The sequence below is a fragment of the Hipposideros armiger genome, unplaced genomic scaffold (assembly GCF_001890085.2).
Source record: "Hipposideros armiger isolate ML-2016 unplaced genomic scaffold, ASM189008v1 scaffold_284, whole genome shotgun sequence".
Taxonomy (NCBI): Eukaryota; Metazoa; Chordata; class Mammalia; order Chiroptera; family Hipposideridae; genus Hipposideros; species Hipposideros armiger.
In genome coordinates this window covers 1,326,281-1,338,430 of record NW_017731634.1, presented here as the reverse complement: position 1 = coordinate 1,338,430, position 12,150 = coordinate 1,326,281, and the positions used below count along the sequence as shown (strand labels likewise).

At 57.3% G+C, this 12,150-nt stretch overlaps 1 protein-coding gene and 1 pseudogene across 2 annotated transcripts in view; one reads left to right on the top strand and one right to left on the bottom strand.

Moving 5' to 3' along the window:
* Positions 1-9,467: 9,467 nt before the first annotated feature.
* The window catches only part of LOC109391143 (transcription initiation factor TFIID subunit 9-like), a 9,132-nt pseudogene continuing 6,449 nt past the window's right edge, over positions 9,468-12,150 (bottom strand).
* PRKCZ (protein kinase C zeta) overlaps positions 9,706-12,150 on the top strand; it is an 86,907-nt gene continuing 84,462 nt past the window's right edge. The window contains exon 1 of one of the 2 annotated variants that reach the window (XM_019658455.1): positions 9,706-10,047. The gene's annotated coding sequence lies outside the window, so the exon portion shown is untranslated. The remainder of the gene's footprint in view (positions 10,048-12,150) is intronic. The other variant, XM_019658454.1, reaches the window with a different exon arrangement.

The following is a 12,150-nucleotide window of genomic DNA, read 5'->3' as shown; positions in this document are numbered from 1 at the left end:
CCTGTGGTCCCAGCCGCCTAGCCTGCTGCTGGCCCATCTGATGGCGTGGCCAGCCGTCCCAGGACCCCCTATGCTCATGACAATCCCAGAGCGCTCTTGGATTCGTGGACGTTATCTATCAGTATTTGCTGCGTTTGAGATTTAAAATGAGAAATATTTATTCATTCATTTAAAAATTTAAACCCAGGGCCGGCCAAGTGGCTCAGTTGGTTAAGAGCTCGCTCAAGAGTGTGAGCTCTGAGCAACAACAGTTCGAGACCCGGCCTGAGCTGAGCTGCCAACAGGTGGCAGGATGGCTTAGCTATAAAAAAAACAAAAACAAACAGAAAACTTAAACCCTTTACATGTTAAGATAAGTCACACCTTTTAATGGAAAATGACTAGTCTCCAAAATAAAGAAAAAACTGAGTGAGGAGGTAGCAGCATAGTTGCAAAGCTCGCGGTGCCTGGCTTAGGGACAGCAGGGCCTGCTCACTTCTGCTACAGCCTGTTAACGGTTGACAGATTCAAAAAGCGTTCAGAAAAGCTTGGAGTATTTTAACAGCCTTCCCCAATCAATACGTGTGGGTCTTCTTCCTTGGCATTCCTCTAAAATGTAACAAGGGTCGTTTCTTAAAGGCTTGTGGAACCTGAAACCATGTCCGTGCCGTTTTCCTACCCCTGGGTTGAAATCTTGGCCCACTGGGTTGTGCAGACCTTGCAGAAGTTCCCCTCTACCTTCGGGAGCCACGAGAGAGAAAGAGACAGGCGCTGTCTTATTGTACAATATTATGGACGCGGTTTGCCCCCAAGTCTCCTGGCAGGGTCTCCAGATCTCGCTGGGCTTAGCTAGGTACCTCCGCCCTATTGTAGGCAGAGCACACGTGTAGCTGGCTGGCCTACGAATGGGCCATCCTTGAGTTGCAGGCCTGCCCATCTGTGGCTCTGTCTGTGGTCACCCCTGCTTTGCTCTCTGAGCTGGGGACGTGGACAGGGATGAGCGGGGTGCAGGGGACATTCTGAGTCCACTGTCTTCGGACGCCACACCACCCAGGCTGCCCAGAGTTGGGCCTGCACGTTCGTACTCTGTCACCAAGTGGAGGTCAGCGGGGCCAGGCACTGGAGGCTGACGAGGTTCATAGGTGGGTTGTTTGCACCCCATCTGACATGAGTTTGCTGCTGGCTCTGTCCCCACCCACCCTGAGTCCTTGGTCTGCTGGGGAGGGTGAGGGGAGGCAGTCGAGTGTATAGAGGGTTCTTTTGGGGCAAACTAGCTTTGGGGTGGGCACGGTGGGGAACAGTGTCAGGAGGGCAGGAATAGACTCGGAGTGCTGAGCTCGGAGTCATCGGAGCAGCACGAAGAGAGGGAGGGTGTCTGGAGAGGCACCTTGGGGTCTGCCACAGTGTCCGCCCCCACCCTTGGTTTTTGCGTCACTAAATTATACTTCCTTGGGTGGGGTTTTGTTCTAACAGGAGTATAATCAGCATTTTCAGTGTTTGTGTGGACTGACTGATGTGATGGGAAGATGAGGACATGGGCTGCACTGCAGCCTGACAATGTCCGCGGTTTTTGTTGGCCGCCTTGCAGTGAGCCAGTCACAGCTGGTGACACACGGAAAGCCCAGGTGACGGAATGGAGGTGCATTTGTACTGGCATTTTGCACCGTGTGGTCTCAGGCCACCAGAACCCAGACTCCAAGGAGGTGGCCGCCTTGGGTCCCACCTGTGGTCCCCACGCCAGCCAGCGATGGGGCCCAAACCCCACCCCTCCCCCACAGCACCTGCAACCTCCCCTTTGGCAAACCATGCTTTTGTTTATTGTATTTTTTCAAAATCCTTTGTTATCTGAAGATGCTCGAAGCTAGTGCCAGCCTGTGATTTTGCTTCGACAGTGAAACCGCGGTGAGGTCAGTGGCGGCTGCTGTCCCGGGTCCCTCGCCGGCGGCTTCCACACTCACTGGTGGGATGTGCCCGACCCGAGCATCACGGCTGTGGGGCTAACGTGGCAGCTATTTCTGTCATTCCCTTTCCCAGCATGAGTTGGCATTTGCTGCCAGGAAGGGACGACCCTTCTCCCCTCCCGGCCTGAGACACTGTATGGACGGGGGCACCGAAAGTCCCTGTCTGTCAGCCCTGAGTCTGAGGCTCCAGTTCTCCCATACAAGGCAGGCAGAGTCCCTTGAAGCTGCCCCCATGTGCTCTGGACGTTCCCTTCTGTTTTGAGCATTTCCCGGCCCGATAGCCCCCAGAGCACCGGGTGCATTTCCGGTCCTCCTGCAACGGTCCATTTGTTCGAGGTGCCGGCGTCCTTTGGGGGAGAAGGGAACTGGAAAACTAGAGTGTGGGCTGGAGGCTCCGGGCTCGTGCTGGACCCGGCGCTGCGCAGACCACAGTTTCTGCCCCCATCTCGTCTCCTTTCTCCACGCTCATCAGGGAGCCCGGCCCGTCCATCTGCTCGCATGCTGTCACTGAGTCCTGGACCGAACAGTTTCAGGACTGCTGTGTCAGTACCGAGCCTGCTGCTCAGGGACAGCAAAGTCCCTCAGGGTCCCTTTGTCCTCAGGCTGCATTCTTTGTGGGTGCAGGTGGGCGCGGTGTCCTGGCTTCAGCATGGATGCTTCGTAGTCACCTTTGTAGCTATGTTACAATGTCGTCGTCACTTGAGTTTATTTATTTCTGTCTGCATTCAGTTTTAGGGTATTTTCCCCATCCTTTTAAATTTTACTTATGGGTTGTGTAAAACGTTAGCGTGATTCAAAAGTAGTAACAATATGAAAGTTTCCTTTCAGGTAACTTCAATCCCATGGCACCCATGTTAGTTTGTTTTTTTGGCTTATCCTTCCTTTGTTTTTGTTTTTTTTTTGTAAAAATAGGTGTGTGTGTATTATTGACTCCTCTTTGCTGCATAAAGGGTAGCCTCATATATTACCCCCTCTACTTTTTTACACTTGGCTACGTTTTTTTAAGGCATGAATGTGTATATGTTTAGAANTGCTATGGCTTTTCAGTGCTTTTCTCCTCTGCCTGTGGCCTTGGAGGGAGCGCAGGTGACAGCTGTGTCCCTGCTGCGGGTCACCATGTCGATTAGACCTTCTGAAGCTCAGTCACGCGGGGACCTGGGATGGGCCTTCATGGTGGACACGGGCGTGTGTGACGTCATGAAACAGCACGCCCGAGGGCCCTGTGTCACCGTGGGACTGAGGATGATGCAGAGACTTGTTTTTCTCTGATGACCCCTTGCTGGGTGACTGTCATGAGTGGAGGTCACTTCTGCCCCTTGTGTGTGTGTGTGGGACGCTGAGAAGGTGGAGCTGGTGCCCACAGGTGTTCAGCAGCACAGGTGTGTGTGTGTGTGTGTGTTGTGAATAGACTGATTTTAGAACAGGTTTGGATTTACAGAAAGGTGGTAGAGAACACAAGTTCCTGTTATTAACGCCTCTCCTCTGTGTGTATTAGAATTAGTGAGCCATGCTGCAACGTTACTCTTGCCTCAAGTCCACGCCTTGCGCAGACTTCCTTAGTTTCGCCCTAATGTCCTCTTTCTGTCCAGGGCCCCATCCAGGACCCCACGTGACATTTAGTCCTCTCGTCTCCAGGCTCCTCTGGGCTGTGACGCTTCCTCACTTTCCTTATTTTCATGACCTTGGTGGCTCTGAGGGTGTTTTGTAGAATGCCCCTCTATCTATCTGGGTTGCTCTGGTGTTTTTCTCACAGTCAGACTGGGGTTGTGGGTTCGGGGAGGAGCCCCCAGGGGTGCTGCCCTTCCCATCTCATCGCGTCAGGTCCCTGCTCTCCACGACCTGTCACAGGCAGGACCGTGATCACCTGGCTGAGCTGTGCCTGCCAGGGGTCTGCCCACAGGCTGTCTGTCCTCCCTGCACCCCCACTGGAGGGGAGGCTTGCATTCACCTCACTGCAGCCGTGTCGACAGAAACGATCGGGAGAGCCTCCTTCTAATTCATTACTCAGCCACCGACTTACTTACGTCGGAACGGGCCCCTGGGGTTAGTCCTGCCCCATGGGCCCCAGCCTGCCAGGACTTATGCTCACATGGGTCCAGGCTTGGCCACTGGGAGCTCTTTCAGGTCCGTCCTGGGCGGGGGAGATATGGTGGGGGGCGGTGAGGGCCAGACCCGGCCAGCTGGGGAGGTGTGGGAGGGTAAGGCGGGGGCTCTCTGCCCCCGCTGGGCCCCCTTCAGCCAAGCAGGAGAGGAGCAGGTCCTGGGCAGCTGTCGGTATGGACCCCATCCTGGTGGCCCTGCGGGACCCGGGGAGGGTGCCGGGTGTGGGGTGCTAGGGGATTATTAGTGCTGCCCCCAGGGCTCCGAGGGAGAGGACAGGCTTGAGGGGCACTGGAGGGCACAGGGCGGGCTCCTCTCCAGACCTCGGTTTTGTTGCCGGACGGGTGGCTTCCAGCATGGACACCCGTTTTGTCCTCTTCTCAGAAACGCTCTGCAGCCACGCACGGGCCAGGCGGCATTAGTGTTGGGTGGGCAGGCNGTTTTTTCTTCCCCTTTTGTTCTGTTAAAGTGGATGTTACACTTACTATTCACGTATTGAGCCTCCCTTTCATGCATAAACCCCACCTGGTCATGATGTGTAATCCTTTTAATCTGTTGCTGAAGTCTGCTGGCATTTTGTTGAGGACCTTTGTGTCAATGTTTGTAAGGGATGTTTGTCTGTAGTTTTCTTGTGCTATCTTTGTCTGGCTTTGGTGTCGGGATTATGCTGGCCTCCTCGAAGGCGGTGGAAACTGTTCCCTCCTCTTAGATTTTTGGAAAAGTTGGAGAAGGATTGGTATTACAGTAAGTCCCCAACTTACAAACATTCGAGTTGCAAACTTTCACAGATACGAACAGACCTGCATTACCAACATTCGCAGATGCGAACAAATTGCGGAAGTAGCTCACGTGCCTGCTGGACATTGTCACAGTTGTGCTGCTGCGTGCTCACTATGCAGTGCAACAGTGAACAGTAGTGCAGTGCTCAGTCAGAGCCCAGGGTGTCCGGATGCTGAGGAAAGCAGCTCCGCCATCGCCCACCCGCCCTCTCTCCACTTAGTGACTCTCCTGTCAGCTCACGCCACACAATCCCCTACATGCCAGGTGTCGTACTGTACTGTACCACCATTTAGAGGTAACTAAAAGTAAAAATAGTTTATTTACAGTATTTGTGTGTGTATGTTTAGTTTTTTTATGCTTTACATTGTATATTTGTGTGAAAGGTGTATAAGACTCACTTTGTTGGGCCTATGAACGAATCTGACTTACGACCGTTCTCCCGGAACGGAACTGGTTCATAAGTCGGGGACTTACTGTAGTTCTTTAAATGTTTGGTGGAATTCACCAGTCAGCCGTCAGGCCAGGGCTTATCTTTGTGGGAAGACTTTGATTTCTTTTTTTTTTAAAGATTTTTATTGGTGACTTGGNCCTGTGGAAGCACCCAGAACAGCCACCACGTGGGGCCGTGAGGTCAGCACCTTGGACAGCGTCCTGAGACGCCTGTGGCCCTCGCCGACCCCATGCCACTGACTTGAAACCTTTGTACAGAGGGATTTCTCTCAAAGCTCTTATTTCTGCAGAAGTTATTTGGGTCTTATCTCACCATCCAGAAAGCTGTGGTGTCGTGTTACCAGAGGAATATCACAGGATACCTGAGCGGTGTGTGTTAGGTCATCAGGGAGATTTATTGTGAGAAGAATAAATGAAGAACTCAGACATAGCTTTTCTTCGAAACCGGCATGTTGGTGAGAGGAAAGGGTTTTGCCACCTTCTGCTGTCCCTGGAGAGCTGCTGGGACTGACCAGCTAAGGAAAAACGCCTGACTCCCAGGAACAGGGCCGGGCCCATGCTCCATCCAGGTCACTTGGTGCTGAGAGGGCAGCGTCTGGGCCCCCAGGGACGGCTGGCCTCGAGGGGGGGGTCACCGGGACAGGCGTGAGGGGCAGGCTGCGTGGTGACTGGCACGTGTTGGCTGCCTGGACACATGGTTTGAAGGCGTCTTTTGTTCTGACCAGTTCGGGGCCAGTTCTGAATAGCGGCTTTCTCTAGCTGCCCCATGTGCTGGTGAGGGGGGCTCTGCCTTAGATGCTATCCAAGTTCAAATTTCGGATCTGCTGCTCCCCGCCGTGTGTGGCCTTAGGGAGGTCACTCAGCAGACTCCTTACCTACCTGGCCCAGGCTCTGCCTCCCTCACCTGGATGGCTCCGCCTCTGCAGGCTGCAGGAGCCTATAGACAGCCCCACTTGGCCATGACTCCCCCATGTCTCCCCATCACCTCCTCTCCTGCACTCCCCTCCCCCACTCATCTCCCCACTTGTCTCCAGTCAGGCAGGCCCCTCACTGCTCCCCGAGCTCCTGCAGCTCATGCCAGAGGCCTGCCTGCTCCCCCACAGCGTCCCCCGCCCCCGTCCACACTGTCCTTCCCTCCCATCCCCAGTTCCTCGGAGCCTCTGCTCAAAGGCCACTGCTCCCTACATGAGAGCTTCCCCGCCCCCAGCACACAGGCTTGTGTGCCCTTCCCCCAGAGTGTGGCCCCTGCAGCGTGGGGTCCATCTGCTTTGACCTCGGGTGTGCCCTCCCTGAACCTCCTTCAGTGAAGAGCCCCATCGGGACGAGTGGTGGGTGCAGGGCCCCGCCACCCCTCCTTACACCAGGGTGCCTCCTAAGGTCCCCAGGCCCCGGCCAAGACTGGTCAGGGCTGGGCTGCAGCAGTGCTGCCCGCTGCCTCGGTGGAGTGTCACCGCTGCTATCTGGGTCAGGCTGCGGGAGCCTCGAGCCAGCTGGCCGAGTCACGTGTGCCGCTTGGCCTCCCAGAAGCCTTCGCGGCTGCAGCGTCTTCACTCCGTGTNGTGTGTGTGTGTGTGTGTGTGTGTGCAGTGAGGGGCCCGGGATGGAGGTCAGGTGGTCAGCGCCCACCAGGGCTGCCCTGGTCACGTGGTCCCAGATGGCCCCCTTGGCGCCCGCCTCTGTTTACTGGTCTGTGAAACAGGACTGTTGAGTGAGATGAGCTCAGGTGTGCATGGAAAGGCTGGGTATCCTGGTCAGGAGACCCTGTTGTTATTGCTAAATGCTTGTGTGTAAAGATTACGTTGTACATTATCTTCATATTTTGCAGTTAATTTTGAGTTTAATGTTTCTCCTTTAAGGTGTTGAGTAGGCTCCTGTGGTTTAAAGAGAGAACAGGTGTCCCCACCCCACCCCCCACCCCTAGAAGGGCTCACCTGCTGTCTCAGCAGGTTCTTGGAGTCATTTCCAGGTTTCTGAATAACACTTTTTCGTTTGGGGCGTTACTTGTCCCCCTCTGTCTCTGGACCAGAGACTGTGTCAGTTCAGCTCTCCCTCCCTCCCTCCATCCCCAAGCAGGGTTAGGTCGCTGTTTATTATTTACTCATTGAACATTTGCATTATTATGGTTTATATAAATATTCATGAGCCACTAGCATCACATTTCCTTCCCTAAATAACTTTTAGTTTTTCTTGGAGATCATACTTTTCTTGATTTTCTTTCTTAGCATTTTCTTGAAGTCCTGTCTCAAGTTCCCCCCTAATCGTCCCAGCAGATGAGCAGCCCCCTCGATGTGTGTGTCACGTCCCTCCCGGTACCACTGGGGCCCTGGCACAGCATGTCACCCCAGATGCCCGCATCTCTGCCTGCCCCCTCTGACCCTGGCTCCCTGTCCTTTCTTGACTTAATCTCCAGTCCAGACACCCATCAGGACCCTCTGAGAAAGGGGCGTGGGAGGTAAATTTCCCGAGACCTCGTTTGAAAGTGCTTTTGCTCCAGCCTTAGGTTTGGTGATAGTTTAGCTGGGTGTGGAACCCTGTATTGGAAGTAATTTTCCCTTAGCTTCCAGTGTGATTGAGAAATCAGAANCACTGGTGCTTCTCCCAGGGGACCGGGGACTCCGCTGTCTGAGTCGGGAGACCTAGCCTCAGAGCTTGGCAGCGATGCTGGTCCCAGAAAGTGCCCACCATGGGCCGTGCTCCTGTTACAGACCCTTGGGTCCAGGGTAAAATCTGTTTCCGGGATAAGTTCCGGCGGTGCCGCTTGGAGGGAAGGTTTTTGGGGGCCAGCCGGCCCGGGGCCGGGGGCCAGGAAAAATTGAAGTGCCATGGCTTAAAGTGGGGGGCTCTTCAGCCGCCCGATGGTTCTTCTTGCCCGTCCCCTGAGACCCGCCCAAGGCTTGAGATAGGATCTCCCTCCCCGCTAGCTGGGCCTTTGGAGGGTGTGTGGTCACTGGAGTCCGAGGGGTCTGGCAGCACCTGTGTTTTGCAGGGAGTTTTCTGGGGGTTTCAGTTGATGCTTGGGGGTTTGGAGACCCTGCTCTGCCAGGCTGAGCCTCAGATGCCCGCTTTTCTAAGGTCATAGACATGACTGTGCTGGACCTTCCCTCTCTCCAGCTCAGAACTTCCACCGTCCAGGACTTGCCATGTGCAAAGCCCAGGGCTGCGTTCTGTGGCCTGGCATACCCGGCAGTCCAGGGAGGGGCAGTCCACCAGGCTGTCGTGTGCTGACTCCTAGTCACCCGGCCAGGGCTTGTTTTGCTCAGAGGGGCTGCTGGATTCAGGATTGGGATGGTGGTCAGGGGTCTGGTGGGGGGGGGGTGGACCTCCCCCTGGTGCTGACATCCTGCCGTGGAGGGGAAGAGCCCAATGGCTGCAAATAGCTGTGACCTTGAAGACGAGCCCTCGGTGGTCCAGCCTGATGCCAGGTGCTACCCAAGTGTTGGGGTTTTGGGGTTTTACAGGAGCTGCCCACTTGGCCTCTAGGCCCTGAGGCATTGGGGGAAAATATTAGCTTCCACTTGGGGAGGTTCTTGGGGCAGGGAGAGGTCAAAGGTGAAGGGATGACACGCTGACTTCCATAGTTCCCAGTGGCAGGAGGACTGGTGGACACTGGGTCAGGTGACAAGTGTGCCGGGCAATGTGGGTACCAAGTCTGGGTGACCCCAGGGTGATGAGGTAGATGGGGGTGGGAGCTTTGTCTCTGGAGCCCCCTCTGATGAGCCATGGGGGGGGCTCTCTGTGCCTCAGTTTCCCCATCTTCTGAGATGCTACAGGCTGTGGTACAGATGGGCTGGGTTAGCCCTGGTGGGGAGCTGGGGAGTCAGGTGCTGAGGGTGNGAGCCCCCTGGGCCGGGCTGCTGCCATCTTTCCTGCGTATGTTTGAATTTGGAGGGAAATGGGAACGGGCTCTCAGGCGGCTGGTGAGGGCTGGACGCCTGGGCTCGGGGTCTGCTCTGGCCACCCCTGGGCATGACACAGGTGGCACGCGTCAGCGGGGCCTCCTCCTGTGATTTTAGCCACCCACCCCAATTCTCACCTCCTGGTGTGTGGAGTCCCCGTTTCTGCCCTTCCCAGTGCCCACTGCCCCCCCAGGGCAGCAACAACTTCAAAAGGCCACCTGACCTAGGGTTTAGCCAGCTTTTGGCCGGACCCACGGTTTCTCCCTCCCCCCTCTCCTTGGCCACGGCACCGCTTGGACCCTCAAGCACGCGTGTTGGGCCCGTTCTGGGCCTCTGTGGATGCAGGTCTGTCGGTCATCCCTGCTTCGGCGGCTGCTGCGTCCCCGCACCCTGGCCAGGGGCCTGGTTTGGCGGCAGGCCAGCTGGGCTCTGTCCCCGGGAGGCTGCGTTTGGAAGGCTCCCCGAGGCCGAGCCGCCTCCCTCTGGCCGCTGCCCGCCGCCCGCCGCCCGCTGCCGCTCTCAGCACCGGCTCGGTGCAGAGATGCTTGTTTTCGTGTGACGTCAGCTCCCTGATATCCAGGCCGTGTTTTAGCTGGTGCCTCAGCTGCCGGCTCCAGCTTCCCGGGGGAGCCGGGTACCACCCGGGCCTGAAGACATGAGGAGGCAGGGATGTGAGAGGAGGGGGACTGGCCGGCCCGCCCGCCCGTGAGCCCCCCTCCTGCCTCCTGCCTCCTGCCTCCTGCCTCCTGCGTGGGAGCCCACCGCCCATTGTCGGGGTCGAGGGGAGCGGGCAGCGTCGGCGCCGGAGGGCAGGGACATGCCCGCCCCGCGCCCGCCGCCCCGCGGAGCATAAAGAAGTCAGCCTGGGAGGCGGGCGACGCGTGAGTACCGCCCGCGCCCCGCGCGTCCTGCCCGCGGAGGGGCCGGCAGCAGCCTCGCAGGCCGCGTGCCCGGGGGACGGCTGGACGCTCCGCGCGGGGGAGGCGGGGGCCCCGCCGCCGAGGGGTGAGGGCTTCGGGCACAGCCGCCTCCNGTGGGCTCTGCCCCTTCCCTGGGGAGGTGGGGAGCATGGGACTAAAGGGGTTGTTACAGCCACGTCCCCAGTGGGCACCCGCAAGTGCCCAAGGGCCACTGGATTGGGGGTGGGACAGGAGAGATGCCCCCGGGAGGAGGTGGTCATACAGGAGAAGGCTGCCGGCGTCCCACCGAGGGCAGCCGTGACTTATCCTCCTTACCTGATCTTTCTCCCATTCCCGCCTTTCCAGCGGGTGATTTGTCAGGATGAGCTCTTCCTGTTCTTAGGGCAAGTGGGGAGGGTACGTGCAGCTAGGGCCGCCCCTCCCCCCCTCCCCCACCCCCCCCACCACCTGCCCGCCTGCCACCTTTCTCAGTCAGACTCATTGGAAAGCTGAGGGGTTGGGAGACAGTCCAGGAGACACCCCCTTCTCCCAGATCACTATGACTGGCAGCTGGCAGCTGAGGACGCAGGGGCGCCCCTGCACTTTGGAACTGGGCCCCATGGTGCCCTGGTTCTGTGCATCCCTGGTTCTGTGCATTTCTGTGTTCCCGTCCTGCATGGAGGGCAAGGAGCCTTTCCCTCCCAGCGAGGGCTGACCTAGGAAGAATGCTCTTGATCTCACCCGAGCCAGGGGAGGTAGCCCGGCTTTGCTTCGCTGTCCACGTGCCTGCTTGGGCACTGGGTGAACTTGCTTTCCCTCTGGGGGTGGATGGGTTCTGATGTGGGCCCTGGGCTGGCTGTTCTGGGACAGCCCAGCTCTGCTCTGGGGGACGTTGCCCCCCAACCTCGGGTCTGATGCACTGTGAGTCGTGTGGGCCCCTTTGCCTTAGGCCAGCGGTGGCCTCAGCACTCTTTCCTGCCCTCCTTAGGTGACCCCTGCACTGTGTCCTCCCAGATGGAGCTGGAGGAGGCCTTCCGCCTGTCCTGTCAGCGCAGGGATGACGGGCTCATCCTCCACGGTCAGTGATACCTTGGGGCGGACAGGGCGGGATGGTGGGGGCGCTGCAGCGACGGGAGCCGGGGGGCCAATCTTGGCACCTCTGCCAGTCCCCCCGGGAGACTGGAAGCCACACGGAGGATCACAGCGTAAAATCATAGGTGCCAGAGCACGGACGGATGCTGGCTACAATGCAACTTGGGTTTCCTTTTCTCTCTTCCATTTTATGAACCCAAATAAACATCACTTACTGGTGGAGAGTCAGTGAGGTGTCTTCTCACTGGACATGGACGCCTAGGTTCTGCTTGTTAATCCTGGGGCCCGGTGCAATGGGGTGGGGATGGGGGGGCGCGGGGGGCGGGCGTGGAAGCCAGGGCTGGCAACTCCGGCCTCCAACATTCCTGCAGCTCGGAGGGTCTGGGCGCAGGGCTGGCGCGAGCTCGGCTCCAGGATGGACAAGTGCCTCCCTGTGGCTGTCCCCAGGCTCACAGCTTTCCTCAGCCTGTTAGGCTCAGAGCTGGGTAAGAAATGGAAATATTCTCATATAAGTACAGCCTTTAAGTTGGGGTTTTCAGACTGTGCTCCCCAGCACTGTTGGGGTTCTGCAGGGTGTCTGTGGGGCCCGAGAGAGCGTGGCTCCGGCAGCTGTGGCTGACCAGTCACGTCTGCGGCCACTTCTGGTGCAGCTTCGACTCTGCCAGGTGTGTGGCAGGGTCCAGAGCATGAAACCGCCCGGCGTTTTCTGTCGAGTAGTCATTTTCTCTGACGCTGGGCAGTAGTTGGTTCAAATACCCAGTTTCTATAGCTCTGGGTACAAATGGCATTTGGATTGAAAGCGCAGCTTGTCTGCTTTGTGGTGACGATGACCATGAGCTCATTCATGGAGCCCGTCATGCTGACAGCTGTGCTGCCCCAAAGTCACTGAGCTCCAGACTAAGCAAAAGGCGGCTTTAATACTACCTGAGTGTCTGGTTAGTAACGTGTCGTGGAAGTCCAGGGCACACTTGAAAGTACTTTGCTGTGAACTTC